The 15,602-nt window shown below is 40.1% G+C and overlaps 1 protein-coding gene across 2 annotated transcripts in view; it reads left to right on the forward strand.

Moving 5' to 3' along the window:
• The first annotated feature begins 3,938 nt into the window (after positions 1-3,938).
• LDAF1 (lipid droplet assembly factor 1) overlaps positions 3,939-15,602 on the forward strand; it is a 159,663-nt gene continuing 147,999 nt past the window's right edge. Inside the window, exon 1 of one of the 2 annotated variants that reach the window (XM_053695043.1) lies at positions 3,939-4,124. The gene's annotated coding sequence lies outside the window, so the exon portion shown is untranslated. Of the gene's footprint in view, positions 4,125-11,641; positions 11,661-15,602 lie in introns of those variants that run through there. The other variant, XM_053695045.1, reaches the window with a different exon arrangement.

The following is a 15,602-nucleotide window of genomic DNA, read 5'->3' on the forward strand; positions in this document are numbered from 1 at the left end:
TGGTGACTATGTATTTATGTCCTGTGCAGGGCTGTGTTATATTGCAGGCAGCAGTGGTAACTATGTATTTATGTCCTGTGCAGGGCTGTGTTATATTGCAGGCAGCAGTGGTAACTATGTATCTATATCCTGTGCAGGGCCGTGTTATATTGCAGGCAGCAGTGGTTACTATGTATTTATGTCCTGTGCAGGGCTGTGTTATATTGCAGGCAGCAGTGGTAACTCTGTATTTAAGTCCTGTGCATGGCTGTGTTATATTGCAGGCAGCAGTGGTGACTATGTATTTATGTCCTGTGCAGGGCTGTGTTATATTGCAGGCAGCAGTGGTAACTCTGTATTTAAGTCCTGTGCATGGCTTGTTATATTGCAGGCAGCAGTGGTGACTATGTATTTATGTCCTGTGCAGGGCTGTGTTATATTGCAGGCAGCAGTGGTGTCTATGTATTTATGTCCTGTGCAGGGCTGTGTTCTATTGCAGGCAGCAGTGGTGACTATGTATTTATGTCCTGTGCAGGGCTGTGTTAAATTGCAGGCAGCAGTGGTAACTCTGTATTTAAGTCCTGTGCATGGCTGTGTTATATTGCAGGCAGCAGTGGTAACTCTGTATTTAAGTCCTGTGCATGGCTGTGTTATATTGCAGGCAGCAGTGGTAACTATGTATTTATGTCCTGCGCAGGGCTCTGTTATATTGCAGGCAGCAGTGGTGACTATGTATTTATGTCCTGTGCAGGGCTGTGTTATAATGCAGGCAGCAGTGGTGACTATGTATTTATGTCCTGTGCAGGGCTGTGTTATATTGCAGGCAGCAGTGGTAACTATGTATTTATGTCCTGCGCATGGCTGTGTTATATTGCAGGCAGCAGTGGTGACTATATATTTATGTCCTGCGCAGGCCTGTGTTATATTGCAGGCAGCAGTGGTGACTGTATTTATGTCCTGTGCATGGCTGTGTTATATTGCAGGCAGCAGTGGTGACTATGTATTTATGTCCTGTGCATGGCTGTGTTATATTGCAGGCAGCAGTGGTAACTATGTATTTATGTCCTGTGTATAGCTGTGTTATATTGCAGGCAGCAGTAGTAACTCTGTATTTAAGTCCTGCGCAGGGCTCTGTTATATTGCAGGCAGCAGTGGTGACTATGTATTTATGTCCTGTGCATGGCTGTGTTATATTGCAGGCAGCAGTGGTGACTATGTATTTATGTCCTATGCAGGGCTCTGTTATATTGCAGGCAGCAGTGGTGACTATGTATTTATGTCCTGTGCAGGGCTGTGTTATATTGCAGGCAGCAGTGGTGACTATGTATCTATGTCCTGTGCAAGGCTCTGTTACATTGCAGGCAGCAGTGGTAACTATGTATTTACGTACTGTGCAGGGCTGTGTTATATTGCAGGCAGCAGTGGTGGTGACTATGTATTTATGTCCTGTGCAGGGCTCTGTTATATTGCAGGCAGCAGTAGTAACTCTGTATTTAAGTCCTGCGCAGGGCTCTGTTATATTGCAGGCAGCAGTGGTGACTATGTATTTATGTCCTGTGCAGGGCTCTGTTATATTGCAGGCAGCAGTGGTGGTGACTATGTATTTATGTCCTGTGCAGGGCTGTGTTATATTGCAGGCAGCAGTAGTAATCTGTATTTAAGTCCTGCGCAGGGCTCTGTTATATTGCAGGCAGCAGTGGTGACTATGTATTTATGTCCTGTGCAGGGCTGTGTTATATGGCAGGCAGCAGTGGTGACTATGTATTTATTGTACATAATTCATGAAAATTAGCTGTATCAAATATGCTGCTAACATTGGATCCCCTTTCTGGTCCTATAACATGTTGTTGTTCCTCTGTTATATTGCAGACAGCAGTGGTAACTATGTATTTATGTCCTGTGCAGGGCTGTGTTATATTGCAGGCAGCAGTGGCGACTATGTATCTATGTCCTGTGCAGGGCTGTGTTATATTGCAGGCAGCAGTGGTGACTATGTATCTATGTCCTGTGCAGGGCTCTGTTATATTGCAGGCAGCAGTGGTTACTATGTATCTATGTCCTGTGCAGGGCTCTGTTATATTGCAGGCAGCAGTGGTTACTATGTATCTATGTCCTGTGCAGGGCTGTGTTATATTGTAGGCAGCAGTGGTTACTATGTATTTATGTCCTGTGCAGGGCTGTGTTATATTGCAGGCAGCAGTGGTGACTATGTATTTATGTCCTGTGCAGGGCTTGTTATATTGCAGGCAGCAGTGGTGACTATGTATTTATGTCCTGTGCAGGGCTGTGTTATATTGCAGGCAGCAGTGGTTACTATGTATCTATGTCCTGTGCAGGGCTGTGTTATATTGTAGGCAGCAGTGGCGACTCTGTATTTATGTCCTGTGCAGGGCTGTGTTATATTGCAGGCAGCAGTGGTGACTATGTATTTATGTCCTGTGCAGGGCCGTGTTATATTGCAGGCAGCAGTGGTAACTATGTATTTATGTCCTGTGCAGGGCTGTGTTATATTGCAGGCAGCAGTGGCATCTATGTATCTATGCCCTGTGCAAGGCTGTGTTATATTGCAGGAAGCAGTGGTGACTATGTATTTATGTCCTGCGCAGGGCTGTGTTATATTGCAGGCAGCAGTGGTAACTCTGTATTTAAGTCATGTGCAGGGCTGTGTTATATTGCAGGCAGCAGTGGTTACTATGTATCTATGTCCTGTGCAGGGCTGTGTTATATTGCAGGCAGCAGTGGTGACTATGTATTTATGTCCTGTGCAGGGCTGTGTTATATTGCAGGCAGCAGTGGTGACTATGTATCTATGTCCTGTGCAGGGCTGTGTTATATTGCAGACAGCAGTGGTGACTATGTATTTATGTCCTGTGCAGGGCTGTGTTATATTGCAGGCAGCAGTGGTAACTATGTATCTATGTCCTGTGCAGGGCTGTGTTATATTGCAGGCAGCAGTGGTTACTATGTATTTATGTCCTGTGCAGGCCAGGCTGTGTTATATTGCAAGCAGCAGTAGTAACTATGTATTTATGTCCTGTGCAGGGCTGTGTTATATTGCAGGCAGCAGTGGTGACTATGTATTTATGTCCTGCGCAGGGCTCTGTTATATTGCAGGCAGCAGTGGTGACTATGTATTTATGTCCTGTGCAGGGCTGTGTTATATTGCAGGCAGCAGTGGTGACTATGTATTTATGTCCTGCGCAGGGCTCTGTTATATTGCAGGCAGCAGTGGTAACTATGTATTTATGTCCTGTGCAGGGCTGTGTTATATTGCAGGCAGCAGTGGTGACTATGTATTTATGTCCTGTGCAGGGCTGTGTTATATTGCAGGCAGCAGTGGTGACTATGTATTTATGTCCTGCGCAGGGCTCTGTTATATTGCAGGCAGCAGTGGTAACTATGTATTTATGTCCTGCGCAGGGCTGTGTTATATTGCAGGCAGCAGTGGTAACTATGTATTTATGTCCTGCGCAGGGCTCTGTTATATTGCAGGCAGCAGTGGTAACTATGTATTTATGTCCTGTGCAGGGCTTTGTTATATTGCAGGCAGCAGTGGTGACTATGTATTTATGTCCTGTGCAGGGCTGTGTTATATTGCAGGCAGCAGTGGTGACTATGTATTTATGTCCTGCGCAGGGCTGTGTTATATTGCAGGCAGCAGTGGTAACTATGTATTTATGTCCTGCGCAGGGCTGTGTTATATTGCAGGCAGCAGTGGTAACTATGTATTTATGTCCTGCGCAGGGCTCTGTTATATTGCAGGCAGCAGTGGTAACTATGTATTTATGTCCTGTGCAGGGCTTTGTTATATTGCAGGCAGCAGTGGTGACTATGTATTTATGTCCTGTGCAGGGCTGTGTTATATTGCAGGCAGCAGTGGTGACTATGTATTTATGTCCTGCGCAGGGCTGTGTTATATTGCAGGCAGCAGTGGTAACTATCTATCCTGCACACAGCTGGGCACAGTGCCTGCTGAATATAAGGAAGAAGGAGGGCTGAGCCAACAGGCGCTGTAAGAAGCTGGACACTTTCACTGTGAGAAAGCTCCTCCTGGCCTTGTGATGCTCACTATGGGGCGGGGAGTGTCTGTAGGAAATGCAGCTTTCATTGCTGTCCTAATGTTTATGGTCGTGAAGCAGTGAGAGGTAAGAAACAGCCAATACAGACATTGTCTGAAGTCCATAAACACTGTGGGGTGGGAAGCAGGTTTCACAGATCACTGAGAGTGACATTGAGAAATGGAAACTTGTGCTTGGGTCATGCTGTTTATCTTTGTCAACACAGATTACATATGAGTATCTATCTATCCACCATCTATCTATCTAGCCATCACCTTTGCCTTTTAGTACTAACATTTTGTTATTTTCATAACTGTTTACTAATATAAGCACAGCTTTAAAGATTTCTATTGCCAGACTTCTCACAGAATGTAACTTTTATTAGTATTGTGAGCTCTTATTATACAGTTCTATGATGCACATGTTGAACACTTTCATGTTGTGTAGAGGTTTTTGTGTTTTTTTTATGCCCATTGTTTTCCCTCTAAAGATCAGCTTTTATTGTACTACTGGTGTGAATATAAGACCTATCTACTTCTGGTAATTCTTTATTTAATTAAAATTTAGAACATAAATTAGAATTGAGTAATAAATTACCATAAAAAGGTTTGAACTGTCATTATCCCTTTGGTTCACCCTGGGATTATATGGGAGCAGTGCAAAGTGTTGACTGTGTACTGTGGGACATTTGGGATATCGAATGGGATTTTTATTAATAGTTTTAGAGTCATGGCTACAAATGGGATATGGAAATAAAAATTAAAGGGACACTCAAGTCAAATCTAAACTTTCATTATATAGCAGCAATTTTAAACAACTTTCCAATTTACTTCCATTTACAATTACATTACAAAATGTCTTTTTATAGTTACACTTTTTGAGCCACAGCTCCTACTGAGCATGTGCAGGAATTCACAGAATATAGGTATATGCATTTGTGATTGGCTGATAGCTGTCACATGATACAGGAAGAGTGGAAATAGACATAACTGAAATTTGTAAGAAGAAAACTACAAATCAGACTGTGTTATTGTATTGTCTTTTTATTATGCAAGTGTTGATTATGCAAATCCACTGTATTTTACTGGTCCTTTAAATATTTTGAATCCAAAAACTTTCCAAGAAGTCCAGTGCCCAGCTGTACACACTCTTGCACATCCTGATGGTTTTACATTGAATTTAAGCAGCTTTTGCTGAACCTTTTTCATGAAAAAATATTTTTAACGCGTATAATTGCTGCTCTTCCATGTATATCTGTGATGTCCAAGTTCCTTACCCATGGGGCCATAAAACCCTTAAGGGCCACACTTTAGTGTAAAAGCACAAATAATAATGCATTTCCTAGTGACGCAGAGCCAGGTTTACGTAATGTTGCAGGGTTCCTTCTATCTGCTGTTCTTTTGAGTTGTGGCCATCTTGTTTGATTCGCACATAAAAAATAGTGTGTTGTGAAAAAGCATGCAGGAACTTCATGGCAAAAATAAAGGGTTGATAACAAGCAGCTGAGATTGTCTGTCTGACATTATGGTGATTATAATCCTAAAATGCATATTTGATTTTATGAGTTGTGTTATCTTTTTCACTATTTTTTTTTATTAGTGTAAAAGTGCTTAATTGTTTAACTTTAATTGATTGAGCAGGTAGCTTTGTAACTACTTGGAAATGTAGCTAACCTTAATGTCATCCAGTATGGGGGGGGGTAGGTAATGTCAGGGGTGGACTGAGACCAAGCAGGCCCCTAAGCAAAAACTATGGGATTCCCACCATTTCCCACCCACCTACATTTTTTTAGATAATGCGCAAGGCTTCTGCTCTTCAACCACCAGGCCCACAAACCTCAAGTGCCAGAAACAGGTCCCTCATTTTTCAGGGCTGGACCCCCACTTTAGGGCCAGGGAACCCACTCCAGGGTCCACACGTAAAGGGATACTAAACCCACATTTTTTTCTTTCATGATTCAGATAGAGCATGCAAATTTCTAATTTACTCCTATAAATTTTTCTTTGTTCTCTTGCTATCTTTTTTTAAAAAGCAGGGATTTAAAGCTTAGGAGCCGGCCCATTTTAGGTTCAACACCCTGGATAGCGCTTGCTTATTGGTGGCTACATTTAGCAAACCAATTAGCAAGCATAACCCAGGTTCTGAACCAAAAATGGTCGGCTCTTAAGCTTTACATTCCTACTTTTAAAATAAAGATAGCAAGAGAATGAAGAAAAATTGATAATAGGAGTAAATTAGAAAGTTGCTTAAGATGACATGCTCTATCTGAATCATTGAAGAAAAAAAATTGGGTTTAGTGTCCTTTTTAAAGGGATATGAAATACAAAAAAAATCCTTTGAATTTTTCAGACAGAACATACCATTTTTAAAAGTTTCTAATTTAAATCTATCAAATTTGCTTTGTTCCCATAGTATTCTTTGTTGAAGACATACATAGGTAGTTGAAAAACTGCTGCCATATGGTCCCCCAGACAGGTGCACTCTCCTAAGATTACATATCTGCTTTTCAACAAAAGATACCAAGAGAACAGTGTGATAAAAAAAAGTAAATTAGAAAGTTGTTTAATAGTCTTTGCTCTATCTAAATTATGAAAGAAAAAATGTTGGATTTAATGTCATTTTGTTATAAAGATACATATTATTTTACTATAACTTGACAAACTCTTTAAAAAAACAACTATGTTTTTATATGACTTTATGTGGCCAATTAGTGCCAGTTATAAATGAGCCCACTCTATATATTAGCCAATCACTGTACAGCATGTATGAGTGTCATGGTTCTCTGTTCCACAGAATGCACTCTAGCCTCTCTGTGCGGAGTGGAAAACTATACATTTCAGAGTTAAATTACAGCAAAAGCAGGCAAAATAAATAATGTATGTGCATTGCAAAGTTTTTAAATGATGCATCATCAAACATTGCATGAGGAGTGAAATTGTGAGTTTAATGTCCCTTTAGCTGGAATAGAACATATAGCATTAGAAATGTTTCTTAACATTATACATAGGAATACTTGGATTTACAATGATATCCTGTGAGACAAATGACATAATGGAATCCAGCCTCTATTCGGGTAAAAGGGACAGCTGGCCTGAAATGTTGTCCCTTTTACCATAATGTGGTGACAATAAAAGTTTGCATTGTTACAATAGTGGCTGGATTCTATTATCTAATTTGTCTACATATTAGATCTGGCAGTTCCAGAATTCCGTGGCTGGTGGGTGCTGTCTCTCTGTTTAATATTTTATGTTTGTGAAAAAGTAATTAAAGTGACGTTGAACCCTAAATACATTTCATGCACCTCCCTCTATACCACCATTTTGTACACCATAAAAAAAAAATCATAGTGAGAAGATAGAACAAACAAAGTAGTGGCACACTGTATAGTTTATTAAACAATACACAAATGGCAGGTGCCAATTCGGGTCACATACAAAATGAGCTTCATCAGATTAACAGTTTTCATCCACCTATGAACTTTTTTAAGTTGATCAATTTGAATTTTGATACTATTGTTGATAAACTACTTTAAACTTGTAAGAGTTCAATGATTTTAAGAGATCCATTTGGGTTCGTATTCCATGGAAGCATTGCGCTCATGAGAGAGTGCTTCCATAAACTCCAATGGAAGCCTCTTTCTCATGCCGTCAGACATGGCATGAGAACTAGGGCAGTGAGGGGGGTACGTCACGCAGCAATTTTAAATATATATGAATATGTACATATATATATATATTTATGTTTATATACACATATTAACTCAAATATACATGTATATATAAAAAAACAGCACTCACCGGGTCTTGAATAACTACCTTTTAATCTAGTAGTGACGTTTCGGGGTTGCCCCCGTCCTCAGACAATATTTACAGTGCAATCATGAACTTGCCCCTTATATTAGAACCCAACTCCCACTTGTCTAGCTGTCGGCAGCGTTCCGGAGGTCCAGCAAGCGCGTGGTGTACACCTACGTCATACGTTGCTATGGCAACCGGACGCCATGCGGCAGTTCTGTGCTTAAAATTAAAACAATGTTAAAAACAATAATAATCGCTAGCATACAGGCAGCATTTATGGGGTATATACAGGATCATTTGCATTATGTGCACAATGCATCTCAATTATAAACAGAAGCCCTTGTAACTATTGTTAGTGGTTATACATTATATAAAGGCACTGCTAATGCTAGTATAGCAACCTGGGGGATATATTATTGTCTAACTCTGGTGCCAAGCAAAGAGCAGTAAAAAATGCCTAATGTAATTACTATTTATACCGTATTAGCAGTTACAGATTATGGGCTAACAAATAAATAGCTAAACAAAACGTAGTTAATATTACCATGTTATGTCCAGTATACTATGCGTCATACTAAGAATGGAGGACAAAATTATCACTGTAATCTAAACTATATACTAGACATCTTTGGTATAAAGGTGTATATCACAGATAGCAGTGCCAGTCCAGGTGGACATTCAAACCCTGGGGAGACATGGTTCCCTGGTCATAGATCCACCTGGACTCACGTTGAAGTAGTATTTTTGCTCTGTCCCCCCCTCTAGTAAGAGGGGGGACATGATCTATAATAATATATTTCAAGTCACAGACCTTATGTTTTGCCAAGGCAAAATGCCTGGCTACCGGCTGGTCAGAGGTTCCTCGATCAATGGCCGTTCTTATTGCCGATCTGTGTTTCGCCATTCTGGTGCGTAGGTCATCGACTGTCTTACCGACATAGAACAAACTGCATACACAGTGTAAAAGGTACACTATGTAATTGGTTGTACATGTCACTCTGTGTTTGATTGTATATTTCTTATATGGATGATGAAATTCACTTCCAGTTGTAAGGCCCCCAGAGGTGGTGCATCCCAGACGGCGTAAGCATCCAGTTTTGGCATGTAGCCACGTCTCTTTCATGTAGCACTCTCTCGGATCTGTTTTAATAAGTTGATCTCTCAGTGATCTTGCGCGTCGATATCCAGTTCTGGGTGGGGCAGTCCCATAGAAGGGAAGTTCTTTATCAGTTGAGATAATAGACCAATTTCTTTGCAGGCTCTCCATAAATACAGGTTTATCGATATCAAAGGTGGTTATGAATGTCAATCTGGTATCCTCTTTTGTATCTTTAGCCTTTAATAACTCATCCTGTTCCAATTTAAGTATATCCAATTTTCTCGTTCTGAGGTTATCCTTATCGTATCCCCTATGGATAAACTTAGTTTCCATTTCCTGTAGCTGTTGTTCCCTCAATTCAGCATCAGTGTTATTTCTAGCTGTTCTTTTAAATTGCAATGTCGGGAGGGCTCTTTTTAAAGCTGGTGGATGACGGCTATGAGCATGTAGGAGGGAATTACGATCAGTCTCTTTGCTAAAGAGGGTAGTACATAGGCGTCCATCCCTTTTGAAGATTCTTAAATCCAAAAAACTATGCTGTTAATGTTGTGTTTTATCTTAAATTTGATAGTAGGATGTTCCTCATTCAGGAGTGAGAACAAGGTCATCAATTCCTCCTCCGTACCATCCCATAGAAGAAACAGATCATCTATGTATCTTTTGTAATTAGATAGCCTTGTATCAGTGAGTAGTAAAGTTCCTGCAGTCTCGAATTCTGCCTTGAATAGATTAGTATATACAGGAGCTACATTTGACCCCATGGCCGTACCTGCAGTTTGAAGGAAAAATTCTTTCTCATACCTGAAATAGTTCAGATTCAAACATGATGACAAAAGTTCCTTAATAGTATCAATAGGAGGTCCAACATATGGGTAGCGTGAAAGTTGTCTGGTTATTGCCAAAATACCTTCCATGTGTGGGATTACAGTGTACAAACTGGGTACAAACATTGTAACCAGAAGTGTTTCATCCTTGACACTAGTTATATTGTTTAAGATCCTGATCATGGAACTTGAATCCAACAAAAAGGAATCCATGTTTCTTACCAGTGGTTGTAAAATCTGGTCCAGGTAAACCGCTATCGTTTGCAAAAGGGATCCTATAGTTGAAACTATAGGTCTCCCAGGTGGTGCCTCCATGCTTTTATGTATTTTTGGCAACATATAAATCCCTGGAATTCTAGGATGTTGTACTGTCATGTATGCCAATTCATCTTTATTGATACAATTCATCTCATGCATGGTATGTAACATGGTGTCCAATTTCTTTTTGAATAAAGTCGTGGGGTCACCCCTAAGTCTTCTATATGTATCACAATCTTTCAACTGTCGCTTCACCTCTTTGCGATAGTCCACATAGTTCTGGATGACAATTGCCCCTCCTTTAGCCGCTTCCCTTAGAATTATAGACGTATCCTTTTGTAAACTGGTTAAGGCATTTCTCTCGTTCTTAGTGAGGTTTAGGTTTGTATAGACACCTTTGCTGATTTAAAGTAGTTGAATCCTGATGTAAAAGTCTAGTAAAGGTTTTAATCGTCTGATTATTACTTGTTGGATCAAATGTGCTCATCCCATTAAGGGTCCTTTGTGGTTGTTCCTCAAAGCCCTTAAAGTGTTCCTTCAATCTCAAATTTCTCGTGAACTTTTGTATGTTCACGTAGAGATCGAATTCATTGCACTTAGTGGTAGGTATAAATGATAGTCCTTTTATTTAGGACACTCCTCATCAGGGGTAAGTACATAATCACTTAGATTGACCACTAGGTCCTCGTCAACCGGCCTCTTCTGGGGGGTCTGTATGGTCTGCTTATACCGCCCCCCCCCCCCCCGCCTGGTATGGCTCCTTGTCCTGACTCGTTTTTGGCCAAGTGATCATCCCCCTTCTATTTCCTGTTTGGGGTGGTAATGATCCTGATGTTGTAGTTATTTGATCTGTGTCCGAACTATTTCCTGAACTGTCTACAGTTCCCAGTGGTCTCATCCTGTTATACCTTTGACTTCAGGGTCTATTTGTACGGTATTGAGCTCTTTCTTCTGGACTTAATTGCCACCTATAAACACTTTTGTTCTTGTAATCATTAGTTACATCCTCCAACTTTCTATTTTTGAAGGTAATCAATTCTTTCTTATATTTATGTATGTCATCTTTTAATTTATTCAACCAGTTTTGGTTATGTACACCTTTATACTAAAGATGTCTTGTATATAGTTTAGATTACAGTGATAATTTTGTCCTCCATTCTTAGTATGATGCATAGTATACTGGACATAACATGGTAATATTAACTAAGTTTTGTTTAGCTATTTATATGTGAGCCCATAATCTGTAACTGCTAATATGGTATAAATAGTAATTACATTAGGCATTTTTTACTGCTCTTTGCTTGGCACCAGAGTTAGACAATAATATATCCCCCAGGTTGCTATACTAGCATTAGCAGTGCCTTTATATAATGTATAACCACTAACAATAGCTACAAGGGCTTCTGTTTATAATTGAGATGCATTGTGCACATAATATGAATGATCCTGTATATACCTCCTAAATGCTGCCTGTATGCTAGCGATTATTATTGTTTTTAACATTGTTTTAACTTTAAGCACAGAACTGCCGCACGGCGTCCGGTTGCCATAGCAAAGTATGACGTAGGTGTACACCACAAGCTTGCTGGACTTCCGGAACGCTGCCGACAGCTACACGAGTGGGAGTTGGGTTCTAATATGAGGGGTAAGTTCATGAATGCACTGTAAATATTGTCTGAAGACGGGGGCAACCTCGAAACGTCACTACTACATTAAAAGGTTATTTTTCAAGACCCGTTGAGTGCTTTCTGTTTTTTGGATGCATATATGTACTTTGAAACTGCACCCCGGAGACTGGAAACTTGATGCAAAAGGTATCTTTATTCAGCCAGGTTGCCAAATAGCAGGTTCAGATGAACACCAGACACGTTTTCGCGCATATGGAACACACAGTTCCCATAGAACGCTATGTAAAGGCACTTTTCAGCGCCATTTTTTTTCACCTTTAAGCTGCCACTTTTAGCCCCTTATAACTGTTTTTTGCATTTACTTTATTAAAAAATAAAGAAGCGACAATTTTTATTTTTTAATAAAGATTACTATATTGAAATTTGGGGCCAATTGGTGGACTTTTAGAAAAGAGATTTGATCTATGGTTAATTTTCAGAGTGCTGATTGTTATCGCAAGCTCACGGTAGTAATAACCAGCCACTTGTAATGGCTGGCTATTTATTGCGTGCCTGCAAATGGGAATATTTGCTAGTTTGTGGGCACACGCTAAATTAATGCTCCACTTGTAATCTAGCCGTGTTTAATGTCCCTTTAAGATTAGGAAAACCCCTGAAAAGTTGATAAATATATTGTAAATCTAAGGCGGTGTATTGTGCTGCTTTTATCCAATTAGTGTTGTTTATGATTATTAAACTCTCATTATTTTATTAACAGACATCAGAAGATACCAATTATAACAAAAAGCTGCTAAATAAAGCTTTGTGTCCTATCTATTAATTAGACAAACCTTAAGCAGTCTTGCAAACTGGTTAGTCAGGCTGAGCGGCACTTGCCCAGGAGAAATCCCAAAGCACAACAAGATTATTATTCTACATCTGTGCTTAGAATACAAATAAAGATGCAGTATTTGTAATGCTCGGGCAATGCCGCTGAATAGGAGTAAACATTGCCTATAGAATGAAGGTTCAGGAAGAAATATATGATTTGTGTTAGCTTGTTTTTAGAGACACAGTTCTTACATTTTTAAAAAAAAAAATCATTCTTACTTCTGAAAGAGCACCAGTTAGTAAATATAAACACATTTTAATTAAAGGGACAGTAAAGTCAAAATTAAATTTTCATGATTCAGATAGAGAATATTTTAAACAATTTTTCAATATACTTCTTTTGTCTAAATTGCTTTGTTCTTGTATCCATTCTATTTTTTAACAGTATACTTAGAAGCAGCAATCCACTCCTGGGAGCTAGCTGCTGATTGGTGGCTGTATATGCCTCTTGTCATTGGCTTACCCTAAGTGTTCAGCCAGCTCCCATTAGTACATTGCTGCTCTTTCAACAAAGGATGCAAAGAGAACAAATAAAATGTTGATAATAAAAGTAATTTGGGAAGTTGTTTAAAATAGTGTGCTCTATCTGAACCATGAAAGAAAAGTGTTGGGTTTCATGTCCCTTTAAAAATATATTTGTGTAGTCTTTCTGTAGAATAACATATCAACAAAGTCTTAAAGGGATAGTAAACTCCAAAATATTATTGTTTAAAAAGAAAAATAATCCATTTATTTACCATTCCCCAATTTTGCATAACCAACATGGTTATAGAAATATACTTTTTTTTTTTTATTTTTTTTTTTATTTTTTTTTATAATTCTTTTTATTGAAGAAGTACAGGTACAACGAATCAGATGCATACAATGACATGCATAATTACATCAACAATGTAGGTAATATTATAGAGTGAGCATAACATGTTGGATATCAGTATATTGTTGCAATCATACACAATGGGGTTACAGCCAAGTTCTAATATGAATTGGTCTCTGTAGGCAGAGTTAAAGTAAAATTGATCTGTATCCTATATTGCACCCGCACCTCCTATTTTTAAATATTATTAACCTAAATCATAACTAACACCATAACACATAACCCACACATAAACTAAACAAAAACAAGACAAATCCCCCCCATAAGTTCAATAGGTCTGTAAACATCTGCCTCAATAGGGAGAAAATAAGAAAAAGTTGAATTGAAGTAGACCCCACCCAGAAACGTACGAGAAATACTAATGAAATTACTGATGGATTATACTGTCAGGCAGCGATCATTTAATGAACATTTGTCTAGGGACTGACTGTGTAAATGGCTCTATGTGAGTTCACAACGGGGGCTTACATGTATGTTGAGACCCCAGTTTGCAGCTACAAACTATTTCTCAAAAACCCATCCAATAAAAGCAGTATCAGCCATGATCGTAATGTGATTTACCGGAGTATAGAGTTAAGCAGGGTGTCACTAACAAGCAGTATCTCACTATCTGATAAATCAGGCACACAGCACAGGGGCAGGGATATAAGACACATACCACTAGAGAGGTTATTACTGGTCCTGCCCTGCACATTGTCGCCATCAAGATGGCTGCCGTATATAAGATAGACCCAAAAATGTGGCAGTCATGTGAATAGCTCTATTGCTATAGAATGTATTAAGGAAGGCAGGCCATGCCCCTGTACTTACTGAATAGCCGTGAAAAGCATTAATGTCTGACTATGTTGGGGAAGTATTAACTGGGGGAAAATAATTAAGCTGGAAACAGTAAAGCTAAAGGTCCCTACAAAGTGTACAGTCATTGCAGTTGCCAAAAAAAAAAAAAAATGCACAACTCCAGAAATTTTTTTTTCCATGACCATACAATGTGATGGGGATGTAGAAAAAAAAAATCCCTTTACCCACTAGTTCAACCACCTGCCGATTCCATGGGAAGAGTGAGCAGTCACTCAGTATATGCTCTATGATGTACATGATAACAGGCTGATACGTAGCCTCAACCCCCAAAATAGATATCTATGCAGGACGTGCTGTTTAAAGAGAGGAGGCATAGTCAAGTCCTATATAGAATACAATTAAAATAATAACATTAAGGCTAACCTTAAAACACATGTATTATAACAATTTATACTAGAGTCAGATTTGCTGGTTGTCATATATAATGACACAGTCATCCCAATAGCCTGCTCGGCGTGCATAGTTTACATCCCAGTCAATGAGCACCAATGTTCCAGAGTGCCGATAAGCATAAGGGAAGCAGTGAGCTCTGTTATACTGGGGACCTAACAAATCAGCCAACACCTTTCCTGAATCGCTGTGTAGAGTCAGCTCCTGGTAACGGCAAAAGCGTTGCAGCTCACCCATTCTCAGTAAGGTGAGACTCTTGTCTTTCATGTCCAAGCTATGCAGCCAACGGAGTGTCCAGTCCGGTCGCCTCCCCACGGCACTGTAAAGCGGCTTGTCATGGGGGCTGTCATCCAGCTGAGTGGGTGTGTTGCAGAGGCAGGACGGAGCCATGTCCTGGTCTGGGATAATCTGGTCGCACTCCGGTCCCGCAGTCTCCCCAGGAGGGCAATAGCATGAGGCACACAGAGGTTGGGGAGTCTCCCCAGCAGATACAATGGCGACAGTTGGCAATGCGGGAGGTTTCTGTGCAGACTGGATCGCCCCGCAGAGCGCAAGGTAGGACCTCATAAGGTTATCCAGCTGCGGTGAGAATATGGCGGTTATTTCTTTAAGTAAGGTATCCATCTTAGGCCGGTTATTATCCTCTGGATCCATTTCTCTGTGGCAATAGGCCTGCAATTCTATACACAAAGTTCCTCTCCTCTCTTACAATGTTTGTTCCATGGAGTGCTAAGCCAAGATGGCGTTCCACGTGGGATCCCAATTTGTGGGTACTGCGACCGGGGGCTAGGGCAGATGGTGCGCCCTTCACAATCAAAGAGTCGGCTGGCGATGACCAGAACAGGGTACCCCAGCAAGACAGGCAATGTGGGTAACTAGATGGTTGCTTTATAGCAGATAAAAAGTCACTTTTTAGGCTTATTTGTGCAGAGCTCTTGTTTCTTGCTTCCATCCAGTAACACCGCCC

The sequence above is a fragment of the Bombina bombina genome, chromosome 11, assembly GCF_027579735.1.
Source record: "Bombina bombina isolate aBomBom1 chromosome 11, aBomBom1.pri, whole genome shotgun sequence".
NCBI classification, from domain to species: domain Eukaryota; kingdom Metazoa; phylum Chordata; class Amphibia; order Anura; family Bombinatoridae; genus Bombina; species Bombina bombina.